Source organism: Mobula hypostoma, chromosome 11, assembly GCF_963921235.1.
Source record: "Mobula hypostoma chromosome 11, sMobHyp1.1, whole genome shotgun sequence".
Taxonomy (NCBI): Eukaryota; Metazoa; Chordata; class Chondrichthyes; order Myliobatiformes; family Myliobatidae; genus Mobula; species Mobula hypostoma.
In genome coordinates, this window is record NC_086107.1 from 94,961,841 (window position 1) to 94,977,155 (window position 15,315).

Here is a 15,315-nt window from a genome sequence, read left to right on the forward strand (position 1 = left end):
GCTATCTCATAGGCATTCCACAAATTCCCTCTCTTGGGGTCCAACACCAACCTGATTTTCCCAATCTACCTGCGTATTGAAATCCCCCATGACTATCACAACATTGCCCTTTTTATACGACTTTTCTATCTCTCATTGCAAGCTGTATCCTACAACTTGATTTCTGTTTGGAGGTCTGTTTATAACTCCCAGGGTCTTGTTACCCTTGCAGTTTCTTAATTCTATCCACAGGGGTTCTACATCTTTCGATCTACGCCATCTCTTGATCTAATTATTTTACCAACAGAGCCACCCACCCCTCTCCTATCCCTTCAATACAAAGTATATGTTAAGCTCCCAGCTGTGATCATATTTCAGCCATGGTTCAGTGCTGCTCGCAACTTCAAACTTGCCCATCTCTAACTGTGCTACAAGATCATCTGTCTTAGTCCGCATACTGCGTGCATCCAAATGTAACCCCTCCGGTCCTGTATTCATCATCCTTTTCAATTTTGCCTCCATGTTAAACTTCAACTCGTGCCATTGACTGTAATTTTGCCCTGCAATCTGCCTGAACTTCCTCACAGACTCACTACACACTGTGTACCAGCTGCCCCAACCTCAGCCCTATCACTCTGGTTCCCATCCCCCTGCCAAATTAGCTTAAACAGTCCCCAACAGCTCTAACAAACCCGCCCACAAGGACATTAGTCCCCTCAGATTCAAGTGCAATCCAACATTTTTGTGCAGGTCATACCTTCCCCAAAAGAGAGCCAACGATCCCGAAGTCTGAAGCCATGTCCCCTGCACCAATTCATCAGCCACGCATTCACCTGCCAAATCATCCTATTCTCACCCTCACTGGAACGTGGCACAGGCAGCAATCTAGAGATTACTACCTCGGAGGTCCTGCTTTTCAGCATTATACCCAGCTCCCTATATTCTCTCTTCAGGACCTCCTCCCTTTGCCTACCTATGTCACTCGTACCAATACGTCCCACGACTTCCGGCTGTTCACCCTCCCCCTTCAAAATGCTGTGGACTCGATCCGAAGCGTCCCTGATCCTGGCATCTAGGAGGCGACATACCACCCAGATGCCTCTTTCATGTCCTCAAAAATCTCCTGTCTGCTCCAAATATGGAATCCCCTATCACTACTGCACTGGTGACCCAGAGCCAGATCAGTGCCAGAGATCCAGTCACTGCTGCTTCCCCTTGGTAGGTCGTACACCCCACCCCCCAACAGTGCGCAAAGCATTATACAGCGGATTCCAGTTAACTGGGCCATCGGTTAATCAGAGCAGACGCTTACTTAGACAACTTTTAAAGAACAAAAACTAACTGAGGAAATAGCAGTGATTCCCTTCACTTATTTGGGACACTATGCTGCTTATCTGGGACAGGAGACTGTTGCCGAACAATTTCAAACTAGTGTCAGCTGTGTGTACTGTGTGGCTGTTAGATACTACACTGTGCTTTGAGTGAACAACTTTTAAATAGCAACACACATAAAAGTTGCTAGTGAACGCAGCAGGCCAGGCAGCATCTCTAGGAAGAGGTACAGTCGACATTTCAGGCCAAGACCCTTCGTCAGGACTTCGGTTAGTCCTCTTTCAGTTAGTCGACTGTACCTCTTCCTAGAGATGCTGCCTGGCCTGCTGTGTTCGCCAGCAACTTTTATGTGTGTTGCTTGAAATTCCAGCATCTGCAGATTTCCTCGTGTTTGAACTTTTAAATAGTGTCAATTGCATGTTTAAAAAAATACTAGTTGTTGATAGTTGGCGAGAAATAAGTGGTTAGACAATTCAGAACTGTTTTGCTCACTGCAGTTTCAAGCAAACAGGCTTGGAGATGCCAGAAATGGCTGGGAGTCACAAAAGAAACAATTTCATGACCTCAGCAAGTTAGGAACTACAAAGAATTTGAAAGTATTGGCAAACATCATGAATGTTACAATGAAAATTTAGATTTTGAGGACACAATCGTCAAAAGCATTGTATGAAGACATTCCATTATCTGCACTAGGTCTGCACTGATTTTGTTCCTTTACAGTCAAAGTAACATGGCAGTGTACACTGGGTGAATTCCTCTGTTGATAACTTTTAGGAACTAATACACAGTTTTATAGTGCTGTAGAAGTATTGATAGTGTTCTAATTTGTTCTGTGTTTCATTTAAGTACTTAATCTGTTACTGAGTTAAACAGTAGGTTTTTTTTTATACCTTTTTAACTATTTCCATGAAATTTCAGGTAATTGGGGCAGCCGCTTAATTGGGTCAAAACATACCAGTCCTGATGTGTCCCAATTAACCAGAATCCACTGTACTTATTATTGAGGGGAATGGCCACAGGGTTACTCTCCTCTGACTGCCCAGTTCCTTTCCCTCTCCTAACAGTCACCCAGGTACCTGCCTCCTGTAATTTAAGGCGTCTACCTCCCTGTAGCTCCTAACTATCGCTTGCTCATTCTTCTGTACCAGTCTAAAGGTCATCGAGATACAGCTCCATTTCCTTAACACGGTCTCCGAGGAGCTGCAGCTCGATGCACTTCAGGTGAATGTAGTTATTAGGGAGACTGGAGGTCTCCCAAAGTTCCCACATCGCACACAAAGAACCTACCACTAACTCTGGACCCATTCTCAACACAGTGGCTATATACAAACGTTTGTACAATGGGGGGGGGGGTGGAAAACTTACTTAGAAGCTTTGCATGTGCTTGCCCAAGCCTGTTGGGGCAAAGCCTCCCTCTCTAACGCTGGTCCACTCCAACAAAGACCTACAACACACAAAGAGTAGGAAGAACTCAGTGGGTCAAGCAGCAGCTGTGGGCAAAGTATCTCAACCTGAACTGTGGACTGCTTATTTCCCTTCACAGATGCTGCCTGACCTGCTGAGTTTTCTCCAGCATTTTGAGGGCTAATGCCCATCACAGCGATTATAGTAAGTGGAACTCAGGACCTGCATTGACAGAGCTCCTTTCACATCCCTTTTGGAACAACTATACAGCCAATGAAGTACTTTTGAACTGTAACTGCCTTTGTGATGGAGTAAGTGTGGTCATCATTTTATGCACACCTTTCAACGGACAGAGAGCTCCATTGATCTCCCTCTCTGCTGCCAGCCAAGTAGATACCAGGGCAGAGAATGGTCACAAAGCTCCCCATCCAGTAACTACTCATATGCCAGGATCAAAAGTTTTGCTAAAACCGTGGTGAATGTCAGGGTCGAGCACTTATTATAGCAGGGGGTGAGTCGGGTATGGATATGACCAAGACTGGTCTGCTTGTCTGCACATGCTCTCTCTCAAACACACCCATCCCTTGCAACAAAGTTCATCACTCAGAGTAAATTTATTATCAAAGTACATATATGTTATCTCTGCTTTATTATCTTGTACATTATTATTCTGTATTTTATTATTACTCAAGTCTGCACACGGTTAAGTGTGTTTTTAAATGTTGCTCCTGTAACGAAAGAATTTCCTACTCAGGATCAATATTATTATATACTACCTTCAGATTCATTTTCTTGCAGACAATTACAGGGGAAAAAACTAAAAGAATTTACAAAAAACTACATATAAACAAAGACTGTAACGAACAACTTATGTTCAAAAGACAAACTGTGCAAATAAAACATACGACACACAAAATGCTGGAGGAACTCAGCAGTTCAGACAGCATCTAAGGAAATGAATGAACAAACAGTCCATATTTCAGGCTGAAAACCTTCTTCAGATCTGAAAAGGATGGGAAAAGATGCCAGAATAAAAAGGTGGGGGGGGGGTGAGAAAAGGGAAAGGAGGCTAGCTAGAAGGTGATAGGTGAAGCCAGGAGGGTGAGAAAGGTAAAGGGCTGGAGAGGAAGGAATCTGATAGCAGAGGTGACCATCAGAGAAAGGGGAGGAAGAGGGGACCCAGGGGGAGGTGATAAGCGGGAGAGAAGAGGTAAGAGACCATACTGGGGAATAGAAGAGGGGAGGGGGAGGGAATTTTTTTTTAAACCAGAAGGAGAAATCCATATTCATGCCAAGTTGGAGAGTATCTAGGTCGAACACAAGGTGTTGCTCCTCTGCCCCGAGTGTGGCCTCATCTTGGCACAAGAGGCAGCCCACGGACCAACATGTCAGAAAGCATGTGTTGTAAGAAGTCTCCAGTCATAGGGTGAGTTCAGAGCTGAGGTGAGTGAAGTTATCCACAATGGTTCAGGAACCTGATGGATGAAGGGTAATGACTGTTCCTGAACCTGGTGGTGTGGGATGCAAGATCATGTACCTCCCTCATGGCCGTCTGATTGGTTCACTTACACACAATCCAGACACATCACTCTGTACACAAGCAGATGGGACTAGACTGGGTTTCAAAGTATAGGCAGCGTTTCCAAGCCGTGGACTCACAGGACTGTGCTAAAGCCTTAGGCACCCGAGATTTTTTTAATATGGTTTCAAATGGTATGGCCTTCACAGAGCCTTGATCACAGCATGATCGTCTACATCATACAACGCAGCACATAACGATGATGACGACCAGCCCTATGCTGTCTGGCCCACTGTCTCTCTCTAATCCCACCAGTCACTGGGTCGCTGGCCCCACAGGTCTGTCCATGTTCAGGGACTGCTTCACTGTGATTAAGGTTCCTGATGCTGTGCTCTTTTCTTTTGGGGCAAGTAAGTATCTCCTCTTTACTGTAGGTAAGGAATAGAATCTTTTGGAAACCAAATGGATATTGCTATCCTGTGAAGGTCCCACCAGGAGGGAACTGTCATATTCAGCGCACAATGGTGACCTGATGAAGGGTCGCGGCCCAAAGTGTCGTCTGTTTACTTCCATCATAGATGCTGCCTGACCTGCTGAGTTAATCCAGCATTGGCCTCCTCTACTGTCGCAATGAGGCCACACTCAGATTGGAGGAGCAACACCTTATATTCCGTCTGGGTAGCCTCCAACATCGATTTCTTGAACTTCCGGTAATGCTGCCCCTTCACCATTACCCATCCCCCTTTCCCTCTTTCACCTTTTCTCCTTGTCTACCGATCACCTCCCTCTGGTGCACCTCCCCCTTTCTTCGATAGCCTTCTGTCCTCTCCGATCAGACTCTCCCCTTCTCCAGCCTGTATCTCTTTCACCAACTTCCCAGCTCTTTACTTCATCCCTCCCCCTCCTGATTTCACCCATCACCTTGTGCTTCTCTCTCTCCTCCCCCACCTTTTAAATCTATTCCTCATCTTTTTGTCTCCAGTCCCGCTGAAGGATCTCGGCCTGAAACATCGACTCTGTACTCTTTTCCATAGACGCTGCCTGGCCTGCTCAATTCCTCCAGCATTTTGTTTGTGTTGCTCGGATTTCCAGCTCTGCAGACTTTCATTTTTTGTGTGTATTGAACTGATGGTTTTATTGGCATTGATCACGGGTAATACTGGCCCAACCTCTGGGGAGAACAAAGAGGTTCTCCGCTCTCTGGGGAGAGCAGAGGCGATAGGGACACTCACAAGGTTTTCAGGTTGGTTTGTGAGTGCACAGGGAACAGAGGTATGGATCACACACAGGTGGAGGTTTAATTCAGCACCATGTTAAACACAGACATTGTGTTCCAAAAGGCCTGTTCTTGCGCCGTACTAACCCGAGAGCCCCTTGTTTATCATCTCCTCCACCTGACAGGGACTCGCCCTCAGTCCTGCCTGCCTTGCAGTCCGACTCCTGAGCTGAGATAGTTGAACTTCAACCTGCACCCTCTTGTAATCAGGAGCCAGCACTTCCTTCCTGTTCCCAACCCACCCAGACACCCGATTCCCATTTCCTTCAAAAACTGATTGCAAAATTAGGAAAAAGGAGTCTATAATGTCATGTTTTAGAGTGTGAAGTTGTATTGCTCTGGGCGGCAAGCTAATCTGAAGACCTCAAGAGCAGCTTCAGGCTGGGCGACGGAATCTGCACCCAGAGCGAGTTGCTGGACTCCGTGATCTCGGCCCGGGGCCTTTCGCAGCAGGTGCGAGGTACAATACGCTGTTCCGACAATTTAAACACCAGCCCACATCACAGGCCAGAACCGATTTCGCTCACTCTCCGTGATCTTCACTCCTCTCTCCAGAGCCCCCCGGAGCCTTTCACTGTTCCATCATTGGGTCAATTCAAAGTCTGGCTCAGAAAGACTGAAAAGACAGCGTGTCAGCCGGGATGAGAGCCGATTTCACTCACTCTCCGCGATGGTCATCATGACGCTGAGGCTGCGAAGACTGCCCTGGCGGCTGTGCTCCGTGCCCGCTAACATGATGAACTGATAATTGAGGCTTTGGGCCGCAGATCTGAAGGCTCAATTTTGATCCAGATTGTTCGCTTCAATTGTTTGCATGATTTTTTCTTTTCTTTCTCTTGCACATCGAGCGTGTCTTTTATTTTTATTCTTTTCTTTAAAATTGGGTTGTTTTGGGTTTCCTGCTTTGTGGCTACCAGTGAGCAAGCAAATCTCAAAGCTGTATAATTCACACATTCTTTGAAAATAAATGAAACTTGAATCTTTTAAATTAAAGTCATTAGAGCACAGAAACAGGCCCTTCAGCCCAACTGGTCCATACTAACCAGGATATCTATCTGAGCTAGTTCCATGTTCCTCTAAACCAGGCTTTCCCAACCTGCGGTCCATGGACCCCTCAATTAATGGTAGGGGTCCATGGCATAAAAAAAGTTGGGGCCCCTTTTAATCTTTTCTATCCACATACCTGTCCAAGGATTTTTCAAATACAGTAATTGTACCTGCCTCTACAAGCTCGTTCCATATACTTTATTGTCGCCAAACAATTGATACTAGAAAGTACAATCGTCACAGCAATATTTGATTCTGCGCTTCCCGCTCCCTGGATTACAAATCGATAGTAAATATTCAAAATTTAAATTATAAATCATAAATAGAAAATAGAAAACTGGAAAGTAAGGTAGTGCAAAAAAAAAACCGAGAGGCAGGTCCGGATATTTGGAGGGTACGGCCCAGATCCAGGTCAGGATCCATTCAGCAGTCTTATCACAATTGGAAAGAAGCTGTTCCCAGATCTGGCCGTACGAGTCTTCAAGCTCCTGAGCCATCTCCCGGAGGGAAGAGGGACGAAAAGTGTGTTGGCTGGGTGGGTCGTGTCTGGGAGCACTGCTCCGACAGCGTGTGGTGTAAAGTGAGTCCAAGGACGGAAGATTGGTTTGTGTGATGTGCTGCGCCATGTTCACGATCTTCTGCAGCTTCTTCCAGTCTTGGACAGGACAACTTCCATACCAGGTTGTGATGCACCCTAGAAGAATGCTTTCTATGGTGCATCTATAAAAATTAGTGAGGGTTTTAAGGGACAGGCCAAATTTCTTTAGTTTTCTCAGGAAGTAAAGGTACTGGTGGGCCTTCTTGGCAGTGGAATCTGCTTGGTTGGACCGTCAGGTCATTTGCGATATTGACCCCAAGGATCTTAAAGCTTTTGACCTGTGTGAAAATGGTTGCCTTCCGATCTCCTTTTAAAGGTTTTTAATTTAGAGCTATTTATCATATGTATACTGAAACATACAGTGAAATGCGCCATAAGCGTCGAGAACCAACACAGCCCAACGATGTACCTGGGGTAGCCACACATTCTGGTTCCAACACAGCATGCCTACAATGCTCGTCAGAACCACAGGGAACACAACAAGCAAGGGAACACAACAAGCAATGAAACAACAACAGTGAAACAAGACACACCCAAACACAAAAACACACTGAGTTCTCTAACCCCAGGGCAGGCCCTCTTCAGCCTCCAGCCGACTCATGGATTCACAAGACACCAGGCCCGAACTTCCCCAGCAGACTCAGTCTCCCTCAAACCTGTAACCTGTGCCCTCCAGTTTAAGATCCTCTACCCCAGGGTAAAGGCTTCATCTTATTTCTGGCCCTCATGTTTCGATGAGGGTCATCTCTCAGTCCCCTACGCTCCGGGGTAAAAAAAAGTCGCAGCCTAGATAGCCCCTGAAGTGCCAATAATATCCTCCTAAATATTTTCCTGCACCCTGTCCACCTTAGACTGCAGGACAGAGGACACTTTCCAATAGCTAAGGGATACATTTGGGAATAAGGTGAACAAAGATGCTTTGGAATGGGATTTTAAAGACAAAAATCCTCCAATACTTTACAGGAACAATTCGACACGAGTGGTGGTAGATTTTTAGAATAGTCCCCCCTCAAGGAATCGGTTATTTTAATCCTTCCCCCCTTTTTATTTAACCTTTGACCAGAGTGTTTGATGGGTCTGGGCCTATACCTGCCGGAGTTTAGAAAGGGCGGGGAAATCTCACATAACCTACAGAATATTGAAAGGCTTAGATAGAGTGGACGTGGAGAGGATGTTTCCTGTTGTGGGTGAGTCTAGGACCAGAGGGCACCATCTCAGAATAGAAGGCCATTCCTTGGAAACAGAGATGAGAAACAATTCCTTCAACCAGAGAGCGGTAAATCTGTGGAATTCATTACCACAGACGAACGTGGAGGCCAAGTCATTGGGAATATTTAAAAGCGGCGGCTGATAGCTCTTCATTAGTCGGGGCGTCAAAGACTGAAGGAGGTTGGGGCTGAGAGGGAAAATAAAGCGGCCATGATGGAATGGCGGAACGGACTCGACGGGCCGAGCGACCTGATTCTGCTCCGATATCTTATCGACTTCCCCCCCAAACGCCAGGGGACCTCCGAGATAAATAAAAAAAAGTCCTGAGTTTAGATAGAAACGCCCAAGGAAATGAGCATCAGAAGAAACGAAAACTCGCTGGGAGTTCAACATAAACTGTGGTGGTGTTTTTGGTCTGGAAAACACAGGGTCTCCTCTCTCTGACAATCCCGAAAATAAAAATCCACAAGCTTCACGCCGAGATGATCGAATTCAGCGGGGCATCACCAGCCCGTCCACAGAAAACAAACAAGCCTCTGCCATCATCACCCCCACCGCCAGCCGGGAACGACGATGTCGCAACTCCAGCCGAGATATACACACATAAAAATCGTTAAACCTGAAAATCTGGTTTAATACTAGCTTCATTTCACCCGGACAGGCACTTTCCCCCACTCTTTCACTCCTAATCCCCCCACCTCACCCCACACTCGTTTACTCAAACTTGCTTTCAATTGCAAGTTAAAATTTTACCTTTTTTTTCACGCAGGATTCGAGTGTTGGGAGAGAGAGAGACGGGGGGGTGGTGGTGTTTTTTCCCCGATCCGAGTCTTTTTAAATAAAGCAATACCGGGGGAAAGAACTGTCTCAGGAGTACACAACTCACCAGAAGTCGAGTGGTGGCGAATCCCGGATCAGGGATGAGAAACGGGTCGACTCCCAGCGCACTGTAAATCACTCTATTTCCTTCCTTTTTCGGGGAGGTCAGGTGGACAGGGAGGGAGGGAGGGAGGGATGAGAGAGAGACGAGCTCGCTGAGTGGATTCAACAAGTAAACTCAGCCGTCACGTGTGTGCTCTGCTTGCAGGTGGAGTTTCTCTTACAGCGCAAAGCGACCCGAATCACTCACTCACTCACTCTCACACACCCTGAATTTTTTTAAACCTCGGATCTATGGATCGCCTGGACAATAGCAAGACCAACTTCAGGCTGCTGTTTATTGATTACCGCTCGTCATTCACCCGGCTGGTGGCGTAATGGCATCAGCATCGGACTTCGGGACGAAAGGTCTCATGTTCGAATCCAGCCAGCCGGCTCCCCTGCACACTTTCCATCCGTGCTGGGTTACGAGCTGGTGATCTCTTTGGAAACTCATCGTGCAGAGGCACGGAGGGAAATCGTCCGCTAACCAGAGAAACTCCTGATGCGACATACCTTTCCTTCCTTCCTTCAGTCCAACACCAGCATACCCTCAGCTCCAAAACCTGGGTCAAACTCCCAAACTGGATCCTTGGGTTCCCTCACCGGGAGACCACAGTCTATGTGAATCGGAAATAACGTCTCCTCCTCGCTGACAAACAACACTAGTGCACCTCGGTGATGGGTGCTTAGCCTACTGGTCTTCTGTCTTTACACCTAGAATTTCTGTCTTTACACCTAGAACTCAAACGCCACACAGCTATTGTTGGCAGTATTTCAGACGGAGACGAGGAGGCATAGAGGAACAAGATAGATCAGCTGTTGAGTGGTGCTGCAGAACAACCTTGCACTCAACGTCAGTAAGTCCAAGGGAAACTGATAGTGGATTTCAGAAAGGAGAAGTTAAGGGAACGTACACCCGTCCTGATCGAGAGATCAGCAGTGGAAAGGGTGAGCAGTTTCAAGTTCCTGAGTGTCAATATCTCCAAGGATCTGTCCTGGGCCCAACGTATTGATGCAGTTACAAAGAAGGCATGACACCAACGATATTTCATTAGGAGTTTGAGGAGATTTGGTACGTCAGCAAAGTCACTCATAGTCATAGTCATACTTTACTGATCCCGGGGGAAATTGGTTTTTGTTACAGTTGCACCATAAATAATTAAATAGTAATAAAACCATAAATAATTAAATAGTAATATGTAAACTATGCCAGGAAATAAGTCCAGGACCAGCCTATTGGCTCAGGATGTCTGACCCTCCAAGGGAGGAGTTGTAAAGTTTGATGGCCAAGGCAGGAAGGACTTCCTATGATGCTCTGTGTTGCATCTCGGTGGAATAAGTCTCTGGCTGAATGTACTCCTGTGCCCAACCAGTACATTATGTAGTGGATGGGAGACATTGTCCAAGATGGCATGCAACTTGGACAGCATCCTCTTTTCAGACACCACCGTCAGAGAGTCCAGTTCCATCCCCACAACATCACTGGCCTTATGAATGAGTTTGTTGATTCTGTTGGTGTCTGCTACCCTCAGCCTGCTGCCCCAGCACACAACAGCAAACATGATCGCACTGGCCACCACAGACTTGTAGAATATCCTCAGCATCGTCCGGCAGATGTTAAAGGACCTCAGTCTCCTCAGGAAATAGAGATGGCTCTGACCCTTCTTGTAGACAGCCTCAGTGTTCTTTGATCAGTCTATTGTCAATTCGTATCCCTAGGTATTTGTAATCCTCCACCATGTCCACACTGACCTCCCGGATGGAAACAGGGGTCAGCGGTACCTTAGCTCTCCTCAGGTCTACCACCAGCTCCTTAGTCTTTTTCACATTAAGCTGCAGATAATTCTGCTCACACCATGTGACAAAGTTTCCTGCCGTAGCCCTGTACTCAGCCTCATCTCCCTTGCTGATGCATCCAACTATGGCAGAGTCATTAGAAAACTTCTGAAGATGACAAGACTCTGTGCAGTAGTTGAAGTTCAAGGTGTAAATGGTGAAGAGGAAGGGAGACAAGACCGTCCCCTGTGGAGTCCCAGTGCTGCTGATCACTCTGTCGGACACAGTGTTGCAAGCACAAGTACTGTGGTCTGCCAGTCAGGTAATCAAGAATCCATGACACCAGGAAAGCATCCACTTGCATCGCTGTCAGCTTCTCCCCCAGCAGAGCAGGGTGGATGGTGTTGAACGCACTGGAGAAGTCAAAAACATGACCCTCACAGTGCTCGCTGGCCTGTACTGGTGGGCGTAGACACGGTTCAGCAGGTAGATGATGGCATCCTCAACTCCTAGTCGGGGCTGGTAGACAAACTGGAGGGGATCTAAGTGTGGCCTGACCATAAATTTGTGACCTCACAAATTTCTACATACTGGTATGGGGAGGGGGGGGGGCCACAGCACGGGATCAGTAAAAGCTGTAGGAAGTTGTAAACTCAACCTGCTCCACCATGGCCACCAGCCTCCCAAAAATCCTGGACACCTTCAGAAGGTGAACCCTCAAAAATGCGGCATCCATCATTAAGGACCCCCATTACCCAAGACGTGGCCTCTTTTCATTGCTACCATTAAGGAGTCTGAAGGCACACGCTCAATGTTTTGGGAACAACTTCTTCCCCCCAACCTCCCCACCGCCATCAGATTTGTGAACAGACAATGTACCCATGTACACTACCTCACTATTTTTTCTTCTCCTTTTGTGCTACTTATTTAACTTATTTTGAAATTATTTCTCCTTTGAGACGTAGAGTCAGTATGGATAGAACTGAGAAATTCTAAGGGTAGAAAGACCCTAATGGGAGTTATCTACAGGCCCCCAAACGGTAGTCTGGATGTAGGGTGTATGTTGAATCAAGAGTTAAAATTGGCATGTCGCAGAGGTAATGCTACAGTTGTTATGGGGGATTTCAACATGCAGGTAGACTGGAGGAATCAGGTTGGTACTGGACCCCAAGAAAGGGAGTTTGTGGAGTCCCTCCGAGATGGATTCAGCACAGCTTGTACTGGAGCCTACCAGAGAGAAGGCAATTCTAGATTTAGTGTTGTGCAATGAACCGGATTTGATCAGGGACCTCGAGGTAGAGGAGCCATTAGAAGGTAGTGACCATAATATGATAAGTTTTAATCTACAATTTGAGTGGGAGAAGGGAAACTCAGAAGTGTCAATACTACAGTTGAACAAAGGGAATTATGGTGCTATGAGGGAGGAGCTGGCCAAAGTTCAACAATACCCTAGCAGGGATGACAGTGGAACAGCAGTGGCAAGTGTTTCTGGGAATAATGCGGAAGGTGCAGGATCAGTTCGTTCCAAAGAGGAAGAAAGATCCTAAGGGGAGTAAGGGGAGGTCGTGGCTGACAAGAGAAGTAATGGACAGTATAAAAATAAAAGAGAAGAAGTATAACATAGCAAAGATGAGTGGGAAGCCGGAGGATTGGGAAACTTTTAAAGAGCAACAGAAGGTAACTGAAAAGGCAATACACCGAGAAAAAATGGGGTAAGAAGGTAAACTAGCCAAGAATATAAAGGAGGATAGTAAAAGCTTCTTTAGGTATGTGAAAAGGAAAAAAATTATTAAGACTAAAATTGGACCCTTGAAGACAGAAACGGGTGAATTTATTATGGGGAACAAGGAAATGGCAGACGAGTTGAACGGGTACTTTGAATCTGTCTTCACTAGGGAAGACACAAACAATCTCCCAGATATAATAATGGCCAAAGGACCTAGGGTAATGGATGAACTGAAGGAAATTTATATTAGGCAGGAAATGGTGTTGAATAGACTGTTGGGTCTAAAGGCTGATAAGTCCCCGAAACCTGATGGTCTGCATCCCAGGGTACTTAAGGAGGTGGCTTTAGAAATCGTGGATGCATTGGTAATCATTTTCCAATGCTCTATAGATTCAGGATCAGTTCCTGTGGATTGGAGGGTGGCTAATGTTGTCCCTCTTTTCAAGAAGGGAGGAAGAGAGAAAACAGGGAATTATAGACTGGTTAGCCTGACGTCAGTGGTGGGAAAGATGGTGGAGTCAATTATAAAAGATGGAATTACGACACATCTGGATAGCAGAAACAGGATCGGTCCAAGTCAACATGGATCTACGAAGGGGAAATTGTGCTTGACTAATCTTCCAGAATTTTTTGGGGATGTAACTATGAAAATGGACAAGGGAGAGCCAGTGGATGTAGTGTACCTGGACTTTCAGAAAGCCTTTGATAAAGTCCCACATAGGAGATTAGTGGGCAAAATTAGGGCACATGGTATTGGGGGCAGAGTACTGACATGGATTGAAAATCGGCTGGCTGATAGAAAACAAAGAGTAGCGATTAATGGGTCCCTTTCGGAATGGGAGGCGGTGACCAGTGGGGTACCTCAGGGTTCAGTGCTGGGACCGCAGCTGTTTACAATATATATTAATGATTTAGATGAGGAAATTAAAAGTAACATTAGCAAATTTGCAGATGACACAAAGCTGGGTGGCAGTGTGAAATGTGAGGAGGATGTTATGAGAATGCAGGGTGACTTGGACAGGCTGGGTGAGTGGGCAGATGAATGGCAGATGCAGTTTAATGTGGATAAATGTGTGGTTATCCACTCTGGTGGTAAGAACAGGAAGGCAGATTATTATCTAAATGGAGTCAAGTTAGGAAAAGGGGAAGCACAACGAGATCTAGGTGTTCTTGTACGTCAGTCACTGAAAGCAAGCATGCAAATACAGCAGGCAGTGAAGAAAGCTAATGGCATGCTGGCCTTCATAACAAGGGGAATTGAGTATAAGAGCAAAGAGGTCCTTCTGCAGCTGTACAGGGCCCTGGTGAGACCACACCTGGAGTACTGTGTGCAGTTTTGGTCTCCAAATTTGAGGAACGACATTCTTGCTATTGAGGAAGTACAGCATAGGTTCACAAGGCTAATTCCCGGGATGGCAGGACTGTCATATGTCAAAAGATTGGAGCGACTGGGCTTGTATACTCAGGAATTTACAAGGCTGAGAGGTGATCTTATTGAAACATATAAGATTATTAAGGGATTGGACACACTGGAGGCGGGAAGCATGTTCCAGCTGATGGGTGAGTCCAGAACCAGAGGCCACAGTTTAAGAATAAGGGGTAGGCCATTTAGAACGGAGTCGAGGAAAAACTTTTTCACCCAGAGAGTGGTGGATATGTGGAATGCTCTGCCCCAGAAGGCTGTGGAGGCCAAGTCTCTGGATGCTTTCAAGAAAGAGATGGATAGAGCTCTTAAAGATAGTGGAATCAAAGGTTATGGGGATAAGGCGGGAACTGGATACTGATTGTGGATGATCAGCCATGATCACAGTGAATGGCAGTGCTGGCTGGACGGGCCCAAATGGCCTACTCCTGCACCTATTGTCTATTGTCTATTCTTGTAATTTATAGATTTTTATTCAATATACCGCTGCCTCAAAACAACAAATTTCACAATGTATGCCAGTGATATTAAACCTAATTCCGATTCTAATTCTGGTTTGAGTTCGAGAGCTGCAAGGTCTTGTTGGAGCTCCATAAGACTCTGGTTAGACCACACTTAAAATAATCGTGTTCAGCTTCAATATAGGAAGGATGAGGACACTTTAGAGAAGATTCAGACAAGATTTACCAGGATGCTGCCTGGATTAAAGAGCGTGGCTTACGAGGATAGGTTGAGTGAGCTCAGGCTTTTCTCCTTCGAGCAAAGGACGATAAGAGGTGATTCGATAGAGGTGTATAAGATGACAAAAGGTATACTGTAGATCACCAGAGACACAAGAAAATCCAGTGAAGGGTCTCGGCCCGAAACATCGATTGTGTACTCTTTTCCATAGATGCTGCCTGGCCTGCTGAGTTCCTCCAGTATTTTGTGTGCATTGCTACAGTAACCAGAAACCTTTTCCAAGGGTGGAAATGGCTAATACAAGGGGGCATTATTTCAAGGAGGAAAGTACAGTGTGTATGTCGGAGGTAAGTTCTTTACACAGAGAGTAGTGGGTGCATTGAACATGCTGCCGGGGTGGTAGAGGTAGATAACTTAGGAACAT

General features: G+C 46.1%; 1 protein-coding gene across 4 annotated transcripts in view; it reads right to left on the reverse strand.

Moving 5' to 3' along the window:
* The window catches only part of prrg2 (proline rich Gla (G-carboxyglutamic acid) 2), a 39,311-nt gene extending 29,953 nt beyond the window's left edge, over positions 1–9,358 (reverse strand). Inside the window, exon 1 of one of the 4 annotated variants that reach the window (XM_063062554.1) lies at positions 9,251–9,358. The gene's annotated coding sequence lies outside the window, so the exon portion shown is untranslated. The other 3 variants (XM_063062553.1, XM_063062558.1, XM_063062556.1) reach the window with 3 other exon arrangements.
* Between the last annotated feature and the right edge of the window lie 5,957 nt (positions 9,359–15,315).